This window comes from Parasteatoda tepidariorum, chromosome 6 (assembly GCF_982258835.1).
Source record: "Parasteatoda tepidariorum strain Cologne lab strain chromosome 6, Ptep-v5.0, whole genome shotgun sequence".
Lineage (NCBI taxonomy): Eukaryota > Metazoa > Arthropoda > Arachnida > Araneae > Theridiidae > Parasteatoda > Parasteatoda tepidariorum.
In genome coordinates, this window is record NC_141760.1 from 35,070,498 (window position 1) to 35,092,380 (window position 21,883).

At 30.2% G+C, this 21,883-nt stretch overlaps 1 long non-coding RNA gene across 1 annotated transcript in view; it reads left to right on the top strand.

The window, feature by feature from the left end:
* The window catches only part of LOC139425162 (uncharacterized), an 81,581-nt gene that overhangs the window by 28,983 nt on the left and 30,715 nt on the right, over nt 1-21,883 (top strand). The window contains exon 2 of the long non-coding RNA XR_011636439.2: nt 6,764-7,026. This is a non-coding gene — a long non-coding RNA (uncharacterized LOC139425162). The remainder of the gene's footprint in view (nt 1-6,763; nt 7,027-21,883) is intronic.

The following is a 21,883-nucleotide window of genomic DNA, read 5'->3' on the forward strand; positions in this document are numbered from 1 at the left end:
TTAATTTATAGTTGGATTAATTTCGTAAATTTGTTTTTAATAAATTACATTGCAAATAAGTACAAATTAAAACTTGCATAAATTTTTACTTCAATATTATTTTGGTACAAAAATATTCACTTTATTTTGATCGAGATAAGCGTGATGAGTTCTTTCTGAAAAGTTCAGATCCAACCAAATTAATTTTGGAAATAATTAATAGCAACGAAATAATTAATTTGTAGTTGGATTAATTTTGCAAATTTCTTTCTTTATGAATTACATTGCAAATAAGTACAAATTAAAACTTGCATAAATTTTTACGTCAATATTATTTTGGTATAAAAATGTTCACTTTATTTTGATCGAGATAAGCGTGATGAGTTCTTTCTGAAAAGTTCAGATCCAACCAAATAAATTTTGGAATTACTTAATAACAACGAAATAATTAATTTATAGTTGGATTAATTTTGTAAAATATTTTTTTATAAATTACATTGCAAATAAGTACAAATTAAAACTCGCGTAAATTTTTACTTCACTATTATTTTGGTATGAAAATATTCACTTTATTTTAATCGAGATAAGCGTGATGAGTTCTTTCTGAGAAGTTCAGATTCAACGAAATTAATTTTGGAAATAATTAATGACAACGAAATAATTAATTTGTAGTTGGATTAATTTTGTAAATTTTTTTTAATAAATTACATTGCAAATAAGTACTAATTAAAACTTTCGTAAATTTTTTCTTCAATATTATTTTGGTATAAAATATTTACTATAGTTCTTTCTGAAAAGTTCAGATCCAACGAAATTATCTTAAAAACTACCTAGGAAATAATCGCAAATTGAAACCTGGGCAAGCCTTTACTCAAGTTTTGGTTCAATGTAAAAATATTTAAGACCTATGCAAGCTGATGATTTCTTCCTGTTCATCGCAGATTCCCATGGAGCATCAGGCCGATGCTCGATTTCCTCATAAAATAATAACCTGGAAAAAATAATAACTTGCATTGGAAATTAATACACAAAAAACTTGAGTAAACTTTTAGACCCGTATTGGTTTAATGGAAAAATATTTATATGAATTCAAGCAGACCAATTCTTCCTGAGTGACGGATATTCATATGGATTATTAGACCTATGTTCGATTACCTCACAGAAATTTTAATAAATTACATTGGAAATTAATACAAATTAAAAACTTGCATAAACTTTTACACCAGTAATGGTTTAATGTAAAAATATTTTAGATGTATTCAAGCTGATGAATTCTTCCTGAACAACAGAGATTCATATGGAGTATTAGACCAATGTTCGATTTCCTCTACGAAATTTCACTAAATTACATTGGAAATAAATACAAATTAAAATACATAAATTTTTACTCTAGTTTCAGTTTGATTTAAAAATATTCAAAAAAATTAACAAAAATCAAAACTTACGTTAATATACTCGTAGTTTCCATTTTAATACTTTACAAAATAGTTTATAGAATTCTAATTTGCTGATATATCAGATATGTCCGTCATACATTAAAAAAAAATTGAATAAATAAAACAAATAAGAGTTCATCATTTTCCATAAACTGTTAGCGAATTCCAAATGTGTTTGCTACATTTGAAGCACAGGAGTTTTGTATCCTCATACATAACGTGGAATGACTCTATGGTTTGGCAAACTCCTTGTAATGACATCGATTTCTAAAATGCAGATGCCCTTTTTTAATATTTTGACCAATGTAAGTTAAACCCCTTTGAATGCCTCGACCGATGTGAGGTAGATTTTTCTGATTGTTTACGCCAATGTAAGTTGAACCCTTTCAAATGCTTTGACCAATGTCAGTTTTAAAGTTTTTAAATGCTTAGATCGATGTGAGATCGACTCTTTTAAATGTTTAATTTGATATGAATTGAACCGTTTAAATCTTTGGAGAGATGTGAGGAAGACCCATTTGAATGCTTGGATCGATATTGGTTAGACTTTTATGAATGCTCCGATTGATTTGAGTTGAAAACTTTTGGATGTTTGCACACCTATTGGTGATTGCTTGTAATGGCATCGATTTTTTTAAATTCAGATGGACGGGAACTAAACCCTTTTGAATATTTTAACCAATGTAAGTTAGACCCGTTTGAGTGTCTAGGCCGATGTGAGGCAGACTCTTCTCAACATTTGGACCGATGTAAGTTAAACCCTTTCGTATGCTTAGACCGATGTAAGATTGTAAGTTTTTGAAAGTTTGGACCGATGCAAGGTAAACTCCTCTGAATGCTCGGTTTGATGTTTTGCCTATGTGGTTTAAACCATTTTAAACATCTTAATAAATGTATTGTCAAGTTCCGCCAAAAGAACAATCTCCAGTTTACAAATTAAACCTTTTTGTATTCCACAATTACCCTTTTTTGCATGAGATCGTTCGTGAAATATTTCAAGTTAACAGCACACTTGAACAATATAATAATTATCTGCAAACTTACTCTTATACGCTAAACAGTCTGTATTTGTGTTGGTAATTATGAAAAAGATATAAGGTTGCACATTGAGAGAGAGAGATTAATGTGCCTTTTTTAATCAAAAAGTTCAACTACATTTAAAACATAATTAATCTCACAAGGTTTGGCGGAAGTGTCGTGATTTACATCTTACCATCTTCACTTGCACGAAAAAAAAAGTGAACGATGTGGAAAAACTACCGCCCCCTCTAGAAGTGGCCAAAAACTTGACCTTGCAAACAGAAATCTACAAGACAAGTGGTAAGGTCGTTGTTATAGAGTAATTGAGAATAGATAGTTATCGGCCGGGGTGGCCTTCACGAAATTTGGGATTTGAAGATCGGGCATTAGCGTTCGGCGGAGCAGAACAAATATGCCAGCAACTTTTCCTTGAGAAAGGAAAGAGAAATCAAACAAATAAATAAGCAAAAAATTGATATTTTTGTCGGTATTATCGTTTTTTTTATTTTATTTTCCCCTGCTTTGAATCCTAGACGAGTTTTTTGCGTTATCTATGAGTGTTGAGATATACCGGAAATCGTTTAATGGAATACGAATAGAGTAAAAGTGAAATTCTCGGTAATTTTTTTTTCTTCTTAACTCGAGCTTATGTGTTTTATGTCGGGGAAAGATAAAAGGGACTTTTAATTTCTTTTTCTATTCTTAATCTAGTTAAGATAACTGGAAGTTATTGAAATTATTTTTATGGTTATGAACTAAAATTAATTCACCCATTTTTTTCACACGTCATTTTTTTCTAGTTTTTGGCGAAAAGAACATTTTCTAAGCATAATCTAGAAAATTATGATGCTTTCCGAAGATAACAATACCACAAATTAGGGCGCTGGGCCCATGGTCAGGAGTTCACGGGTTCGATCCCAGCGTGCCGAAAAGTCCCCGTGCAGTCAAATGGTGACTGATGCACGTTAAATCTGTCCAGTCTCAAAGTTCTCCATGTTCCCATAACAAATTAATACTTCTGGGGGTACAGATCCGGGAATTTCCTTGTCTTCTGGATTGGTTCAAAGTTACAAGGCTACGGGGTTGAGTCTGTTGTTCAACGACGGATGTAAAACATTCAGACAGGAGCCATGGAGGCTCAGGATATACTCAAGTTCGAATTCCAGCGGTGGCCGATTGGCACAAGTTCTACTTCCAGCTTGCACCAAATACATTACTGACGTAAAATATCTTTGGTGATAGACAGATCATGAGTTAGAGTCTTCTTGCCATCGGGGTAACTGTGGTATGTTTTCGTGGTTTTCCTCTCCATGTAACGGAAATACATGCTCCTTTCATCAAAAAGTCGCTCACGAAGCTAATTTGTCCCAATGCTTGTTCCAGCAGTTTTCATGGCTTCTAGATAGGGTTTAGATTTGCAGGGTTACGGAGTTAAACAGTGATAATCGTAAACTGTTGAGTCGGCTGTTCAACGTAGGTTATAAAAGTAAAGAAAGAAAAAAGTCTGGTAACAAGACAGCAGAGCGCGGGCTCTTGGCCAATCAAAATTGAGAACGCGTGTATGTGAAAAGGTAATAATTTTTAATAATGCTGTCAAAAAATACAAAATACAAACTAACCTCAAATAAAACTCAGAGGACTTCGAATCAAATAATTAAGAAAACTCTACTATTACGTTTATAAAAAGGAAGATTTATTAACTCACCAACAAAATTATAACATCGCCATTCCAAAAAAAAAATAAATAAATAAATAAATAAAAAAAATAAATAAAAAAAAAAATCCTCACACTTGTTACGTAAAGCTATAAAAAGACCGAACGATTATTTATGCAAACGATTATATATGATTATTATGAACTAAACTTTATGCAAACGATTGTTTATGACGTCATTACAAAAAAGTGTCATTAACGCAATATTATTTAGTGTTTATTAATAATTTTGAGTGGCAATGTAATAAGATAGTTGTTCTAAAGTTTTATAATAAAATGTTTGTTTTGATAGAACGCAGTTATTTATTTTAGAATTCCAATATATTTTAATAGCTTTGATAAATCAGATAGAGTTATTGGAAGCACGAATCAACACTCTCTCAAAAAAGTATTTACATTCCAAATTATCAAAATATATTGAACAGAGTTTACTTTATACTTATATCTTTTATAAAAAGTGGATCGCCGTGAATATCTTAGGCGATATCAACAGCGGCATAGAACTGAGCATGATTTAGCTGCACAAAATTAACTGGAAAATAATCGTAGTGCTATCAATACGCGACAGCGGAAGGCGCTGCGAAGAAACGTTGAAAAGTCAAGACGTTTAAATGAAAACGAATACCTTGGTGTACTTACGAATACTTCTGATTGAAGCTAAAATATTTTGTCAGATGACAGTATTGAAGTTAATTGAGCAATTACTTGCAATGGTATTTACTTTTAAAATATTACTTAGAATCAACTTATTAATATTACATGTTTTAATTTGTTTGCAATTTTTGTAAAGTTTTTTTTCATCAGGTTTTAATTGTTTTCAGTTTAAAATTTAAATTTTACTGGCGGGGGGGGGGGGATAAAGCACCATATAGGGAGCGTTCGGTATCCTATAAGATCAACAATGATTTGAGTTAGGCTCTACCACGCGTGCTTCGGATACGGAGATTAATCTCCGGCTAATGCCCTATAGTAATGAATTAAATAATATTGCTTACTCGCTTTATATAAGTTTATAATATTGTTTGTATTGAAATTGCTTTATATAAGTTTATAATGTTGATAATATCAACACCCAAGAGGAAGGGGCTTACTATTTCCTTGCACAGGTAAACGGTAGTACCCTAACGGATGTAGGTAGGCGCAATGCCTTAGCAAAATAAATTGAATTAAATAATATAATAAACTAAATGAAATAATTCTTACATTTTTTTCCTCGTTAGTATATTTCTTTGAATTGCAGTTAAAACACATAATTAAGCTTTTTTTCTATTTTTCTCCAAATACCAAATATTTTACTTTCAAAACGTTGTTCCTCACAAATATGTGCTGTGGATTGGTAAAACAAACAAACAAAAATTGTAATTAGTGGAGTTACTTATTATTATTTTTTTTTTAATTATTAAAACATTGCACATTATAATTGAAAACATTCATTCCGTAACAGTTTTCTGGTAACTTTACTTTTTACTAACTCCTTAAGCCCATTAAGCTAAACAAAATAAAAGTTTTAAAAGTGACATAATTTAAACGCATTATGTTTTTAATTAACGAAATCTAATGAAGCTTGAAGGAAAATAATGGGGAGAAAAATTTCGTGATTTTTCAAGAGATAAGTGTGAAACTTGGACGGAAAAATTAGGCAACTACTTTTTTTTTCTTTTTCTTTTGATTTTCATTTTTACATTATATTGTTAATGGAAAACTAATATCTTTAACCACAAAATGAAGAGTTTGACTGTCTGTATGTTACTCTTATAACTCCAAAATCACAATCGCCCTGAAACGTGAACAGTAGGCGAAAGAGGTAATTTTAGCCACAATTCTAAAAATCGTTCGAAAATTTCAATTACATCGTTCGGGAGAAACATTTGAAAAATAGGATTTTTTTCATTGACTGCCATTGTTTCGATGCTAACAAACCATTATTTCAAGTTAAACAACAGAAAAATATATAAAGACTTGATGTCGATGCTATTTCTGCTCCCGATTCGCACCGACCACAGTGCTGACGCAAAATATCATCAGTGGTAGCGAGTCATTGGTTTGAATCCCCTTGCCATCGAGCTAACCATGGAAGATTTTCGAGGTTTTCCTCCCCATGTAATGCAAATGGAGGTTAGTTGGCAACAGCATTATGTCAAATGATACTGACTACTTTATTTTGATGCGATGAACTACTAGAAACTTGTTGTTCTTAATCTAATAACGTAAATGATGATAAAATGATAATAAGTCACGCAAGTTTAAATATAGCTTTCATATTTTTTGCTGGTGCATGTCTTTCAATATTTTTCTGCATTTCGTAGCTTTGTTTAGTACTGATTTATTAATTATTTTTTTTTTTTTTTACCCGTACAAAGAACGGGTATTCATCTAGTATAAAATAATATGTAATAATTTAAAAAAATGTTTTTTCAGGAACTTTGTATGAGAACATGTTTAGTAAAACAAATGTTTTTTTTTTCAAGTGCCAATGTTTCAAATGTTTTATTTCCTTGTTTATTGATTTGCTTTACTATTTATCGCTGAAGAGGATATTTAGTATAAATTAACTTAAATTTTAAATTTATATTAAATATTTACTTATTTTATAACATGGTTTCTTTTATTTTAGGCTTAACATTCGCTTTGATGAAGAAAGAAACTTTTACTAGATTTTATCAACCTGTTAAAATTAGGATAAATTAATATTGTAAGCTGGCACAAAGAATTTAAAAAAATAAAGAAGTCTGGTTTTACATAACAGCTTTACAATGATGATGATGCAGGATGACATGTATGGTGCCCTATCCATGGCCGGAAGTCACATGGCCATGATGGACTTGGGGCACCTTGGGCACCCCCAACAAGCTGTAGATCAAGAATCGAAGAAAAAAAGTAAGTTATTTTTTAATTACTGAATTTATTGATAAATTAGTGCCCATGTCGTCTGAGGAACTTTATAAAATAACATGTTTAGAAAAATTCTGAAGTTAGTACTCTACATTTTACGTTAAAAAATAGATTATTGTCAGCTGTAAATACATATATGTTTTTCGAATCCTTATTAAAGGGATATCATAATATAATTTTGATCAGAGATCATAAATTAATATACAAGCCAGGGGGAAAAAAAGCTTAATCAAAACTGACAAATCACTATTGAAAAAGGTGCAATGAAAAACACCAAAACCAGATTGAGTGCCTGATAAAGCTTGGAGAAATGGATGTGCTTCTATATAATAATCACCCTTACAACTCGTCTCTATATCTTCTAGCAACGCAATACAGCATGCAAAATGATTCTCGGATGAAAATATTTAAAAAAAAAAAAAAGATTAAAATTTCTTGCATATTTTTGGGTTGTAATTATTTTTTGTTCATCGTTTTACAGTTTTTATAATTTTCATCCATAATTTTTAGTTATCCTATTTTCCTTAGTAGTGATTCTAAATATTAATATTCGACTCCTGTTTTAGTTTGCTGGCTTCAATTTCGACAAGAATTCTAAAAACTTCAAAACAAAAAATGGTCATTTGCGAACCACATTGCGTAGTGCAATTTTTTTATTCTGCCTAGTATGCCAATGAACTTCTATAGTTTTTTTTATTTTTTTTTTTTTTGTTTTTTTTTTATGGAGAGGGAGTATTGTTTTTCAAACAGTTTCCTGTTGTTTAAAAGCAAATACATGCATTCTGAAATGTTCAAAGAATTCCAAAAATTTGTATTCTCAAATTCATAAAATGTCACTCAATATATTTTTGACCATGCTCATGAATTATAAATTTGTTAATCATAACAGTGCACGAGACGCAAAGACCGTGATTAAATGAAATCTCAATTTACAAAAACTGACAAATCTAGTGTGAAAAATTTTCATGTATAGAAAACATATCATAATGCTTTATTGCATTAAAATATATTTTAACTGCTAATTGCTTAGTCAAGTAGAAAAGGTTAACTACGCATGCGACCAATTCTCGACCAAATAAAATCCAAATAAATAGATTCTATGGGAATAACAAGAATAATATCGCGAATAGGAATGGGATACTTGCTAGCGACGTCACGCGTGGGTCAGCAAATCAGGTTCAACATACACGCGTGACGTCACTTGTATGTTCTTAGCAAAATCTGATCCGAAATTGATTCCCAAGCTAAACCCAAGCCTATAAGCTGTAACTTTTACATGCCGTGAACAATCATGTGATTAGTTGCAAGGAACCAATTAGAAAAGTAGTATAATATTATATATGGAAAATATAATAGGGAAAGATGTAGGACAGGGAAAGAAATAGCAATAGGCCTTATGTGAATGGTTTTTCAGCCCATTTTTATTCATATTTAGATACAAAGCATTGAGTCTAATAAATGTAAGACAGGAAGGACTAGCATGAACATAAAAGTTATGATAACAGCTTGTTGTAATAGGTAGAATTGGCCCTCTGTTCTGTATCCAAATTAGGTACTTGCAAATCTAGAAGAAGTGAAGTAATTATTCTTAGCTATATTATTTAAGTCAGATATAATCGGATACCTGTGAACGGCGTCACACGCATGAGTCGAACCTGATTGGCTTCTGGATCGACAAATGCCATGATTTACTTAGGATGACGTCACTTGCAAGTATCCAGTTGGAGATGTCTGCATGAAAATTTCAACACTCTCACGGAATCAAAAATCATTTAAATTTTGCTAGTCTTTTGTTACTAGACATTCCTTTACACTGATGCAATGAAGGCAATAAAATAAAGCATTTAAAACTGGCGATGAAGCTCACTAAAGTTTTAAATTGATTGCGTTTTAACGCATTTTAAAACGGGGCCAAAAAACACCTACATTAATCGGCTAAGTCACGCGACTTTTCTAAAATGGTGAAGTTGCATAAATCACGTCGTCCTCCTTTTTTTTTCTATTCCGTTTTGCTTTCAATTTTTTTTTATTACCAAATGTTTATTATCAGGCAATCTCTGTAAGAAAGTATGACGCAAGACCCGTGCGAAATAAAAAGAAAGATATAAGTGATCATTTTCTTCCTTATCTGATATTAGACATTTTATTGCGCAGTGCATATCAGTCAGCTATTAACCGTGACAAGTGGACGCCGTAGATTAAATCTCCGCCTGCCCGTGGCTGTGATCTGGTGCTGCTGATACTGATTTATTGTAAAGCCCTTTAACGCCGTTTGGCACAGTAGATGTAGAAGGGCGATTCTAACGTTACGTGTGTTACTTTTACACGACATATTTCAACTTAAACACTTATTATAATAAACTTGTTAGATATTTTTTATGTTTTTCTTAATTTGTTGTTAAATCTATATGTGTTGTAAGTTCTCAAAACGAAGATTGAAGGCGCAAATTAATTTGATGTTGAAAAAAAAAATTTCTGAAATTTCGTTACGTGTGTTACCCTTTATAATGCTAGATATTTGAAACTTTAAATATATATATTTAATTCTGTGAAGTATAAAGGCAAAAAATTAAGATATTTTCTTTTATAGAGAGATACAATATCGAAGCTGTGTTTAGTGATTTTTAAAAATTTCTTGCAACAGTAAAAACTTCTTTATTTTGGTGAAATTGGTGCGTTACGTGTGTTAACTGAACGTTACGTGTGTTACCCTCTGTGAATATTTCAACTGAGAAGTCATAAATGTTGCACTAAAACATTTATTTATTTTAATTTAGCAGAAGAAAAACAATTTATTTTAGCAAATAAAATAGTTAATGGTCTGGAAAGATGGTTGTAGCCCTTCTTTATATTGGTTTAGAGAGTAAAACATAGCAAATCTTAGGCACATCTATTCCTTCAAAATCATTTCTGTTTGGAAACAAAAATATGCATATTTTCCAATTATTTTATGCAAATATTGCATTTTAAGTTTACAAGCATGTGCATTTGCGTCAATAATGTTCCCGAGATAGAGCATATGTCGTTTTAATTTCAGTTATAGGCGCACTTCTGATCAGGAGGGAACAGAAATTGACTTACTGACTATTTGTGTGCCACAATGTGCATCTATGCATCTTATTCAAGTATCTAACGACATTTATGCATAGATTTTATGCTTTGTATTACCGTTGCCATGTATTGATCTTTTCAATTAGTATCTTTATTTCCTTTTGGCTAATATATAATACTGTTGTATTAGGCATGAGTTGATTGGTTAGCTTTGCAAACAACACTGGATAGAAAATAATTTTTTTTTTGTATAACAACACAATGATATAAATAACTTTGCTTTTTGCTTCGCTTTCAAGATTTTGTACTACACACCTATCCCATAGAAGGAACTTCTGCATGTGATATCGTAAAATATTTCCAAATTAATTTCTTTTTTTATATTTTGATTGACAAAATATGAAATAATTCAACCATATATTTATTTTTAAATTCTTAACTTGACTTATTACTATAGAAGGTTTCTGTTAGCTCATCTTCTGAAGTAGAATCGCTTTTAAACAGTCTTAAAATAAAAGTGTAGACATTGTTTCACCTTTGTCTTTGCCTTAGGAAAATATTGTAAAGGACTCTATTTTAAACTCTTTAGGAGAGTATCGTCTAAGACAACAGCTGCTGTGAATAACGGAACTGTGGCTGGATAGCATAATGCTGATTGAAATTCGTTTTGATATTCAAAAGAATATGCCATTGCAAAGTCAACTTGAATTTCCCTGGTTTTAATGCTAGATATATTTGTTTGGAAAATATCACCTCGGATTCCTTTAACTCTTACGTATTATTGAAAGTTAGTCCAATTTTCAAGAGTTATTTCAAAACATTCTTCTTGCACATTTGCCATTATATATTTTTTATTGTGAGCTATTGTCATCTTTTTCTCATCGTTACCAAACTACAATAAATGATGGTTAGAAACCTATAACAAGCAATGAGAAATTTTTGTAAGTATCAGAAGCACCCTTCCAACAATTAGATCCAAAATTTCTTTTACTTTATATACATAAATACTTCTACCATCACCATATATTGTCATAAACTTAATTTTAGCCTTCCAGTTAAAGAATAAAAATTTCATGATATTTGTTTTGATTCTAAGTTTTACAGTAGCAATAAATTTTTTAGTCATAAAGCACTAAATATGGAATATTAAACAATGTTTAGGATGCAACTGACAAAAATCAGTATAAGCCTCTCTTAGAAACATTGTTAGATAGTTCTTTCGTTTTATTGCCCGTTTTCCCCCGTAATAATCCAGAGAACCAGATCTTGCTTCAATACAAGCATAGTATAAACAATCTAACTTTTGAAGAAAATCCATTTATTAATAATTAAGTTCATCTGAAATACTTAGTGGTGAACCTTTTACATCATTATCAATCTGTTTTGAAAGTTTAAGTCTAACTTTCATTATTTCCTTATTTTCTTTCCTTTGAAGTGCAGAATCTTATGCTCTTTTCTTTTTTTCTTCATCTTCTTATTCTTTTAAATCCAGATAAGGACACTATTTTAAGCTTATCCATTTTATAATAATCTAGCAAATGCAGTCGAAATATTCTACTTAAACATAAACGTATAACAAATAGAAGTTTGGGAAAACAATTTCCAAAAACTTTCAAAAATATCGTCTTATTATGCTGTTTTTTTATTAATGCTTATACCGACCTGATTTTACAAAAAACCACAATCTTACAATTCCGTATTTGTGACATTGAAGTTGCGCGGCGGTTATAAAAAATGTCCGAACATGATTTAAATCTTTTATTGAAAATAAATAAATAATTAAAGTGTATAAGTACCTCTAACACACATAACAGTAACGCGCGTAATTTTTCGTTACGTGTGTTACCTTGAATAAAATTAATTATAAAATTTTAACTATTGGCAGTTTTAATTCGAGAATTTTTTCCGTTGCATATCTTGCCTTCTTAATTTATAAAACAAAAATTTTTTAAATTTTCTTTTTTACTAAAGTTTTTACAGAAAAAATGCAAAATTATGTTACGTGTGTTTCTGGGAAATTAGACTATCTTGATTAATCGACTTTCAAACAAGCAAAAATATTTAGGCCAAATTGAAAAAATACATTAAACAATGATAAAAGAGTAAAATAGTTATATTTATTACTAAAAACTATTTTATTGCTCTTTAATATTTTAAGAACTCCATTGGAATATAACATAACAAAGAAGAGAACTCCTGTTAAAATTAATAGTGTTCCACCTTTTGTTAGAATTCACATAAATATTTTTTGTAATTCAAAAAACTATCTTAACTATTAAAAAATGTACATCTTCTAGATTCCGAAATTGTGTCATTTTTGATTTTACGATAATTTTGAAAATTTAGTCACTCAGGACCACTTTTCGTGGAATCGCCCAGAAGTACAATTAACGTCTAATTAAAACGTCTTCATTTGTTTTGTCGGAGATTTTTTTCTTTTTTCTGTAATTCAGGTAATGTAAGACTTTAAATTCGATTTTGCGCAAAAAAAGAAGAAAAAAAAAATTGGGGCCAAGGCCTCGCAGAAATGAAATATGTACGAAAGGCTAATAAACAAAATTTTTTAAATTTTACTTTGTTCACGTGAGAATTTGTTTTTTCGAAACCACGTGATGTAAAAGTTTGCCTCAGCGAGACTTCATCCCTTTTAACAGTATTAGGCATCTTTTAATGCTGTTAAAGGACTTCGTGATGGTTAGTCTTTGCGAGATTTCGTTTCTTTAAAAATAGTTCACATGATAGCTGTGATCACGTGACACTGTGAGGTTTGGTCCCTTCGAGAAAAGCCCGCATGATGGTTAGTCTTCGAGACATTTTGTTCCTACTAGAGCAATCTACGTGATATTACATTACTGAAAACTCTCTTCAAAAGTCTTCAAAATGGAGATAACAGTCGATATGTTTCAAGCTCTCCAAAAATAGGTGCCAAGACTTGCCAAACGCTAACGAGAAGAAACAAAAGTGATTTGAAATTTAAAACGTAAAGTTGCCGACGAAAAATGGAAAAATAAAGGTGCGAAACAAAACTAGAAAAACCGCAGTAGTCGAGAGGGAGAAAAGGATGAAAAACAAAGCAAGAAAAATCACAGTGGCTGAGAAGTTCCATTTTGAATATTTTTGAAGCAAATGTAGTTTTTAATCAAATAATAACCGCTTAAGTTTTTTGGGATTATTTATTTAAGTTTGCGTGATAGTTTGTTTACGCGGGATTTCTTTTTTTTTTTCGCTCCAAGCATACTCCGCATGTTTATATCCTATTGAAAATATTCCGCGTTATGGATTGTCTTCGCAAAATATTGTTCCTACGAGAATTGTCCAGGTAATTGATTGCCTCCGTGAGGTTTTGTTCTGCCACACCCCAGTCTGGTCAAGATTATAATCATGTAATGTTTTGAATATAATATTTCATAATACGCTAGTTTATTATTGAATGGTATTTTAATGCTATCTCGTGAAATATATTCAATATTAAAAGTAAAAACAAAGTATCATCATGCCACAAACATTAAAAATCTTTTAATTCAAATCTTTTAATTTTTAATTAAAAATCTTTAAATATTGTTCAATACACAGCGAACAGTCGTATACATTTATAACGCATTCATTAAAATAAATATTATTACATTTATAAGTAACATTTAATGTCTATGCATTTATTTGTAATAGCACTAAAACAATAAAGTAGAGATTTTTACAAATGTATGTTTAGCTCCAAAACGTTGAAAGGGAAATCATCCCAACTCTTCCGCTTTCGAAATATGGAGAAGAGGAAGTTATCAAAAATCGTCTTCTCTTCTTTTACCACAAGGGTAAAAAGAAAATCGTCTATACCTGGAGCAGTATCTTTGTGCTCATTTCAAACAAATGTTAGCCTCCATTTCCGTTCTTCCATCCTCTGAACTCCGACCCCCCTGGATAAAGATACTTTCCGATTGCCATATGTCAGAGAGGTCTTCCCCCTCCCCCATACCAAGGTTTGACTCCCATCAAAAAGTAATCGCTACCTGCATCATTCGGAGCCTGCACGCGCCAGGTACATTTTCTCCCTTATTTATTCCCCTAAAATATTCATCAGTAATTCAGCTGTTGTATTTGAAGAGAAACTGATCGTTTTAGTTCCTTTTTTTTTTTTTTTTTTTTATAATACTATATATTATAGTACTACATATTATAATACTATATATTAATCGTAGTATTTAGAATTCACAAATTATGTATATAAGGGTAAAAAATTCTTGTAAAATTACCGTACCGTGTCATTTCTTAAAAGGAAAATTATATACATATAAAATTATATATTTTTACATATATATATATATATATGTTCGAAATGAAGATAAAACAAAGGAAAATTATAGACATATGCAAAAGGGGGGAAATAATAATGAAAAAAATAAGAAACGACTGATTAAAAAAAAAAAAAAAAAAATGTTGAAATTTTTTTTTTTTTATATAAAAAAAAAACGGAAAATAAAAGATATAATCTTTTCATCAGCCCACACGATTGTATCCGCAAAAAAGAGTGCTTTCTGATATTGTATCAATATAGCCAAAGCAAAATATATTAATACAATAGTGTGAGGAGCACTCAAAAATTTTTTTACAAATATGACAACAAATAAAATAGAACACAATAAGTAAAAATAACGCGTAAAAACAGAAAATAAAATAAAATAAAATAAAAGGAAAAAACAGTATAAAACAGCATATATATATATATATATATATATATATATATATATATATATATATATATATATATATATATATATATATATATATATATATATATATATATATATATATATATATATATATATATATATATATATATATATATATATATATAAATGAAAAATCTGGTTATTAAACCAAGGAACTAAAGTAGTAAGATATTTGATTAAAAAATTCATTCGCTTCAAAAATGTGCAAATTGGAAATATTATTTGGATTGTTTTTTTTCTTCCAAATTTGCATATTTTTGAAGCCGGGTAATTAATGTTCTCATCTGGAATTTCTTATCAATTGTTCGATAACTTCTAAAAAATTGAAGGGAAATGACTTTTAAAAACTTAAGAAGATACTTTTTAATTATTATTTGTTTTCATCGTATTAAATTTCAAAATAAGCAAAAAATTGGTCAGACGTTTCAGTTACAGATAAAAATTTTACGTTAGTACACCGTAAAAAATTCTGGATCAAAGTACCGGCCTTTTGGGTGCATCATCTGTAAAATCCATTTTCTTCGAAAAATCTATTTTAAACATAGAATACTATACCGTATTTTTTACAATAATATTTATTTAACTAACGTATTTAGTGATTTTATTGTAATTGTTACCATAAAAATTAAACTACATCAGATATTCTTAGAGTACCTAAAGTAAATTCTAGGGGAACTTACATTAATTCGAATTACCCTGTATTTCGAATTATCCATGCTCGAATTAAAAAGAGTCAACTGCATACCTTTCCTCCTGATTTACGTATCTAAAAATAAAGTTTTCAGTAAATAAAATTAGGAAAAATAAAATGATTGTTATCTAAATAAAAATACTATATTATTAAATTTTTTTTATTCTGTCTGCAAAAAACTACCCCAGACATTACTTCCGAAAAAAAAGAAGCATTTATAGCGTATTCATTCATAAATTTAGGTCAATCTCTTTCTGCATGAAAACAATATTCCCAAGAATTATGAATGAGACGCTATACAACCACAAAATTACTCCAATACAACACAAACAAACTGAGAAATAAATAAATAAGTAAAAAAAAACTGCAGGGAAAATAATAATTCAACACATAAATGTGCAGGGTCGATCATAAGCAGACAATGGATCTTGCTATCTACTCATCTGATCTTGTATTAACTCTTCTTTTTTTTTTTTCTTCTCAAGGGGCGAAGGTCAGTACTATCATAAGCAATACGCGTGTCAACCCATTCATTGTTTGGGGAATGGGGGAGGGGGTTCGTATTAAATTGCTCGTTTGGATGAGGGGGGGGGGGTCTGTGAATGAGCAGCAACTGGTTCTTCAGTCATTCATATTGCTGTTGGAAGGAATAAATTGTAGATTATATTGAGGAAGTGGTATATGGGGAATAATGCTGAGGGAGGATGAAATTGATTATGGAAATTATAATTTGAGTTGTGTTGAACTATATACGAAGGCTGCCTAAATAGTACCACTTTTCACATTTTATTTTTTATCAGTCGCAAATCACTGACATTTGAAATATTTTAATAACAAAATTTAGTTATTCAACTACTTATATTTTTTTTTTGATCCAATGCTTTGCTAAGTTGGTCTGTAGAAACATAGTTAAACAAATTATAAAGGTAACATTGGAGGACACGCTGAACCACATTTAACTATGCTCGGAGCCTGCGAACACTATTGCTGGTGTCTTGTGTATCAATCTAATTTCATTTTAAACTTCTCTACGTTTTAACTTGTATTGTTTTTATAAATTTTTAATTTAACAAGCATTGCTTTTATCAACTTTTAACTGATTGTTTTGATTCTTAACTTGTTCTGCCTTTTAACCTCTTTATCGAATTTTAACTTCTATATTTTATCACTGTTTTGCATGTTCCTGCAAAGTTTTAACATTTATAGGTTTTCGGGTGATTTTGTGTTGTTTTTTTATTTTTTTTTTTTAACCTTTTTACTACTTTATTATTTTATTTGGCTTTAACTTGTTTTATAGAATTGTACTGAACATTATTTTAGATATTCAGATTTTTATATTCACTGTTGATGTAACTTTTAGAGATTTATGTATTTTTAAGGTATCATTTGTGTATTTATCAACTCTCGTATGCCCTAAAATAGGGCGGGGCGAGATAAGAATAAACTATATTACTTTTTGATAATAAAATTGTGCAGTAAGTGCTAAAAATTAATTGTTTTCAAGAGGTCTGCAAGTGGTACGTACAGTCAAACCCCGCTATAGTGACCTTCAAGGGATTGAAATTTCGGTTCACTATAACCGGGAGTTCACTATTCACAATTTTAACTCATTTTTCCGAGCTGCTCCCTTTTTTGTGACACATTATTTAAATGAATGACTCACAAAAAGAAATACAAAAATGATTATAAAACAATATGTAGTCACGAAAAATGTGTTCATTTTTTTTTTTTTACATGACTCTTCGTCTTGCGTACAAAATATTTAGGGAGGGCCTTCATTTTGGGATGGGAAATTGAGATAGAAGATGCAAACAAGAAAAAATGCTTATGGTTACATTCCACTCAATGCATGGTTTTAAAAATTGGTATAAATATTTTATGTAGAAATTTCAAAATGACCAAAAAATGAAGATTAAAAATCAGTCGAAGACAGAAAAAAGCTCATACTGTCCAATTCCCTCTCTTCCTTTGGTTCACTATATTCCACAAAAAATAATGTTATTTGTGTATAGCAAGGCACGGGAGCGAACATTTGGTTCACTATATCCGGGAGTTCACTATAAACCATGTTCATTATAACGGGGTTTGACTGTAGTAGGAAACCGGCTGCCTTATCAGTACAACCTACTCTCTATAAATCTTACCGATCTCGAAAATACTGAGTATTTATGATTAAGTGAATAAGTAGACCACCTGTAACCCAAAACGAGTATTAAATAGTATAAATATTAAAATTTTGAATTGTTACAAAATGGTAACAGTATTATAAGCCTATAATATGTTAATGAAGAGTGATGCAAAGTTTAAGCGTGATTTTCATAAGTTCTCGTATGCTAAGACTGCATCTTTTTGGGATCGATAGCTAACTTTCTTCTTCTTAGATTTTAGAAATGAGGAAATTAATTCGATTCGATTAATGATTTTATCATCCAATTTTCTTTTGCCTTCTTACACCAAATCGAAATCCAAATTTTAATCACTCATTCCTCAAAAGATACAATCAGTTTTAAAGTTTTATAGAAAATCTTATCAAAATATGCTATCATATCAAAATCATAATATCATCCCCAAAAACATTTTTTTTCATGGCCACCTGTGTTGACATTCGACATATTAATCGTATAAGGGCAGATTTGTTGGCCACTTTTTCAAGGGCACTTTATTAGGTGGGTCAACATTGCTCCCACAGTAAGGACAGATAGTACAGAGAATGAAAGAAAATCCATGCCCTGTCCGGGATTTGAACCCGCAGCCTTTCTCATGCAAGGCTAGTTCTGTGACCCCTACACAGTCCGGTCGGCTCCCACATCATGATGTTAAAAAAATTGCTAAGAAGTTAAGAAGATAATTCATGTGGAACTAGTTCATCTTCTTCTTTTAAATTACATATATGGAAATATGGTTTATTTTATACTATATAAAAATTCATTTAAATGGTTTAACATGTGCTACATTCATCCTGAACATGGTTAAATTGGTTATTTTTCTAAGGGTGTCTCAAATTTGACTCATGCCATTGCTCATTATCTAACGAACTTAGCACTATTGAGGAGCAGCTGTCTGCTGCAGAAGAAGGTTTTTTAGCAATGCTTATCTGAATTTAGGAGTATGATTTATGGAGGAAAAAAAATAACGGCAGAAAACTGTTTACAACATGCTCGCTTTTATTGAAAAGAGTTTCATTTAATAACGGGAAGACAAAAAATAAAATGAAATAAAATATGACTTTATTTACAAATGCTCGTAACTTGTTTTTAATACTTAAACGATGCTCTCTTTTGGAATGCCACTTTGTGTCTTCTCCCATCAAGCTGTTTAATCTTTTTAACAATGAACATATTTACTACTGTGATCCCTTAACAGTTATTAACAGTTTTACAGAATAAATTCTATCAATAATTTCATAGAATTCGCACAATTCGTTATTAAAAGTAAAATTCAATCAATTCTAAAAATAGCATTTATCGAATATTCCATTGAGTTGTTATTGAGAGCAAATACCAATCAATTCTATCAATAATTTATTTATAAAATTTATCGATTCGTATTTTTCGTTACTAACAGCTAAATGCAATCAATTCTATAAACAGAAAGTAGAATATTCCATTGAATTGCTAAGACCGCTAAAACTAATCAATCCTATCAATAATTTATAAAGAAAATCCATTGATTCGTATATTTCGCTATTAACAGCTTATTAGCAATTAATTCTACCAATAACATTTATGGAATATTCCATTGAATCGTTATTGAGAGCTAATACTAATCAATTCTATCAATAATTTATTTAAAAAATCCATTGATTCTTATGTTTTATTATTAACAGCTAAATGCAATCAATTCTATCAACAAGTAGAATATTCCATTGAATTGTTAAAACAGCTAAAACTAATCAATCCTATCAATAATTTATAATGAAAATCCATTGATTCGTATATTTCGTTATTAACAGCTTATTAGCAATTAATTTTACCAATAACATTTATGGAATATTCCATTGAATCGTTATTGGGAGCTAATACCAATCAATTCTATCAATAATTTATTTAGAAAATCCATTGATTGGTACGTGTCGTTATTAACAGCTACATGTAATCAATTCTGAGTATAACTTTTGAACAAATTTTCATCGTTTCATCCCTTAAAATAACTGCTGGTTATTATACGCATACAATCCCTCAGGTAAAGCTAAATAACAGCTTGTGCAGGATCTCTGTAACAATTACCGTTAGTAGTAGAGAAGGTTTTTTTGAAGTCATTGCGGTATCACACTTCACAGATGGCAGGCGTAACGGAACGGAAGAAACTAATCAACAGAGATCCCCCAACCCACATATGATTTCGTTTCTCTATAAAAAGGGAATTTATCATCAACCCATCTTTAAAAGAAAGCGGGGCGTTTAATAAGACAAATTATCCATCAGCAGTTCAAAAAGTGAAAGTTTTCATCTGTCATTTGTTTTTAAATATTTAGATCATTTGTTTTGGTATAAAGTTTATTATTCTTTTTATTTCTGAATAATAATCTAACATGGATTGTTGCACACTAATTCATTGAGATTATCGCAGCATCTATTAACAATTTATAGTTCTTTAGTTTAAAGTTTTAATATTCTTCGATTGCAAGAAATTCCTCATCAGAGCCTAAATCTATGATTTCGTTTCGTCATCAATGGAAATTTATCATAGACCCATTTCTTTTTTTTCTTTTTTTTTTTTTTTTTGAAGGAAAAAAAAAGAAAAAGAAAAAAAGATTCAGCTCACAAATAAATAAATAAAATAAAATAAATAACTATAAAGGTATAAAAATTAAAAAAATAAAAATTAAAAACAGACAACCCGGAATAAATTTTGATCTAATGATCGGATCTTCACATTCTAGGATTCAATCGTGATGGTTTGAGGGGGTGATCTCAAATATGCTATATAATTAGTACAGACAATATTTTAAATTGCGAAATCAGACACAAAAACGTACTTTCTCTGAATAAACATACCTTTTTCTGACACCCAAAGTAAAGGGACTAGCTGAAATCTGAGAAATATAGTCCGAATAATTTGAACAAGAGAGTAGTCCGAATAATTTGAACAAGAGAGTAGTCCGAATAATTTTAGAAAGAGAGCTATTCAATTGGACCCGTTAATATTATGAACTTTTCGTGTATTCTACCATATTTTGAGAACTTTTTAAACGAGTTGAAAAACTTTTGCACGCAATTATAAAATTCGTTTATCCGAAGACAATTCCATGCAAAAAATAATTTTAAGTAAATATTTAATATTTTATTTAGTATTTTAATATTTTTTTTTCAATAGTCGAAACAATTTAGATTTGTATGGTACAAATTTTTTACATCATTTTTGACGCAATTTTATGCTAGTTAGAGAATAGTCAAGAATTTAAAAAATTTTCGTTTTGGAATTTTTTTTATGACCAAATACAATCGTTTTCTTTATCGTTACTTAAAATAATTTGACAAAATATAAACTTTTCAAAAAGTTAACTCTTAATTTTGAGGGAAACCTTACTGTGTCTTTTTTTGCATCAGTACTGTTATTGGTTCAAACTGCTGATGAAAGCAGCAAACGAATAAGCCAGTCACAATACTGTCTGGCTGTCACCAGATGAGCCCCAGACACTAGACTGTGTTGTTACTGGCTGTCGCATTAGTAACGAATCAGTCGATTTCCACATCTACGAGTGAGTAAGTGAGCTCTCCAACCTCACTTAAAGCTCATCTTATTATAGTCCGTCAAATACCCTGATTCGAACTATGGGTCGTATCAACGGAAAACCAACACTGGATTCTGATAGGGTCCATTTATCTTTTTGCAAAAATTCCGATTTTTTTCACTCATAGAAGAGTGACTTTCTATAATTTAAGAAAATTCTTAATGCATGAACACCTCATTGTTCAAAGTTACAGTGTGAAAACAAGACTATTTGAACTTGTAAGGTTTATTTTTTTAATAAAAAAAATGCTCTATTATTTATTAAGTTATTAGTTTTCAAAGCTTACACAACTTTTAAAAATCAAAGAAGGGAAATATTTGCAACGGAAGAAGAGTTAGAGGCTTAAGCCGTTCTGTAAAAGCCGTTCTGTAAGCCGCACTGTAAAAAATAATTTCCCAAAATTGAGCAAAAATGTGTCAAAATAGTTCCAAAACAAATATAGTCAAATTTAAAAACTCCATGTGCTCGTTATTGAGTAAAGTGATATACTCAAAACATCATATACTCATTTTTGAGACTATGCTCGCTCTCGTTGGAACAGTAAATTACTCAAACCAAGTACATCATGAGCCATTTTTCAGACTATGCCCATTCTCGTTTGAAGAATAAATTACTTAAACCAAGTACATGAGGTGCCATTTT